Below are 2068 nucleotides of genomic sequence, written 5' to 3' on the forward strand. Positions count from 1 at the left end.
TGGGAGGCTCCAGGCACCCCGAAGGCCAGCCCCTCAGGCCCGGAGTGTCCAGTGCAGGAACGCCCAGTTTCGGTCACTGCTGACTGCTACCTGTGCCCAGGTTCGCTTCCCAGTTCCTGTGTTGTTTGACTTGTATAGTTGTTGCTCTTGAACTAAATTATTTTCAGATGTAAGGCCTAAATCCATAGGCTCTAGTTTCTTTTTTTTTTTAAAGATTTATTTATTTGTGCATACAGAACTGGGGTACAGGCCAGAGGTGCAGGGGCGGCGAGAGGCTTCACCAGAGACAGAGTGGGGAGCAGAACAGGCAGATGGACGAAGTACACTGTTGAGGGGAGCAGCAGGCGGGTCAGGAGAAGGTCTGCTGCGCCATGTGGTCACCTCCGGGGTCAGCGGGGATCGAACTCATGCGGAAATGGCTTTAGCTTCTCAGTGCTGTGCTTTAACCCGCTGCGCCACCAGGGAGGGCCAGGCTCTAGTTTCTTAATGTTGGTGGACATGGTGTCCAGGAGGGGCTAGCAGGCCCGAGGGCAGGGGCTGGATGCTGCTCTGGCCCTGGCCGATGACTGTCGGGTGCTGGCTCTGTGCTCGCACGTGACTGCTGAGCAGATTCCCACAGGAAAGGGGAAGACAGGGAGAGGAAGGGTGAGGTCAGCGGTAAGGGGAGGAGGTTGGGGGTGTCCGTGAGGAACACTCTTCCCACAGGGGGTGTGCAGGGACAAGAGGCTGGGGCATGGGGGCAAGGGCAGGTGCAGCAGGGAACCCTCAGGGCCAGGAGTGGGGTGTGGCCCTACCAAGCAGGGAGTACACAGAACGCCAAGGGGTGACATGAACCTGAAAAGGGGGAGGAACCCACAAAGGTGCGCTGTGGGTGTCCATGTACCAAAGTCAGCCCAAACTGCCAGCGTTTTCCTTCTATTAAATACTTGTCCCTTAAAAAACATAAATCAAGCCTCCTTTAACGTCTTGTAACAATTCAAAATAAATGTTTGAACTGCAAACAAAACAATGGGGAAAGTGGAAAGCAGAAAAAGCTTGAATCAAATCACCCGCCTCCTAAGCCCAAGATTATGCCGTCAGCTTGGGGCTGAGGATCTCAGCTTCTCAGAGTCAGCATGAGGAAATGACGAGGGGGCTGTGACCCGTCCTGGGACGCACCTGTTCCCTGAGGCCAGTTCTGGGAAGGGCACTCCAGGAAGGCTTTCAGGGGCCTGAGGAAGCATGACCATTCAGGGGCTGGGTGGTGCATTTTTCTCCTCTGACCTATTTCTTCTTCTCTCCCCAGGGAGCCCAACCCCCAAACTCTGGCTGTCTTAGCAGTGTCCCCCAACCCCTCCCCCACATATTTTTGTTCCCACACAACCTCCTCTCTCTTTATCTAGATTCCTAAAACCCCTGATTGATCTTGACATGATGTTCTCTCAGCCAAAGAAAGGAAATTTATACTGTGGTGTAAGAGACTGATAGGCTTAACCACTCAAGGAACCTTGGCCTTTTTAAGGGCGCAGCGGGGTGGTGGTGGTGTGAATTCAGACCCATCTCGGGCCGCGTGGAAGCAGGGCAGCCTCGGGCTCCACGTGCCGGCGCCACCTGGGCCCCTCCTACACCCTCCAGAACGGGGCTCAGCTGCAGGCCCTTCTGAAGGCGATTCAGGCCGGCAGCTCGGGGTTTGCGCTGCCGGGTGGGCGGGGACACTAGGCCCGGGCGGGCGGGGAGACGTCCCCCCACCTCAGCTCGGCCTCTCCCCGCCCGGAAGGAAGCCGCGGCGGGGCGGGGGGCGGCAGGGGCGTCCCGCCTCACCTGCGAGAGGGCGGGGCCCGGGCTTTGCCCCTCCGGGACCTGGCGGGGAGGCGCTGATTCGCCCGGCTTCCGTCCCGCCCCTGAAGCCGGGGCCACGGGGGTCCCTCCGAGTCTCGCCGCCGCGCCCCTCCCTCGGTCCTCGCCCTTCCTCCTCGCCGGTCCCGGGCCTGGAGCGGGGAGCCTCCTCGCGCCCCCCACAAGTCCTGGGCGCGCTCGCCGAGAGGGCGGCGACTGCGGGGAGGGAGCGAGGGAGGGAGGGGCCGCCGCC

Source organism: Condylura cristata, unplaced genomic scaffold, assembly GCF_000260355.1.
Source record: "Condylura cristata isolate star-nosed mole 26May11 unplaced genomic scaffold, ConCri1.0 scaffold00020, whole genome shotgun sequence".
Taxonomy (NCBI): Eukaryota; Metazoa; Chordata; class Mammalia; order Eulipotyphla; family Talpidae; genus Condylura; species Condylura cristata.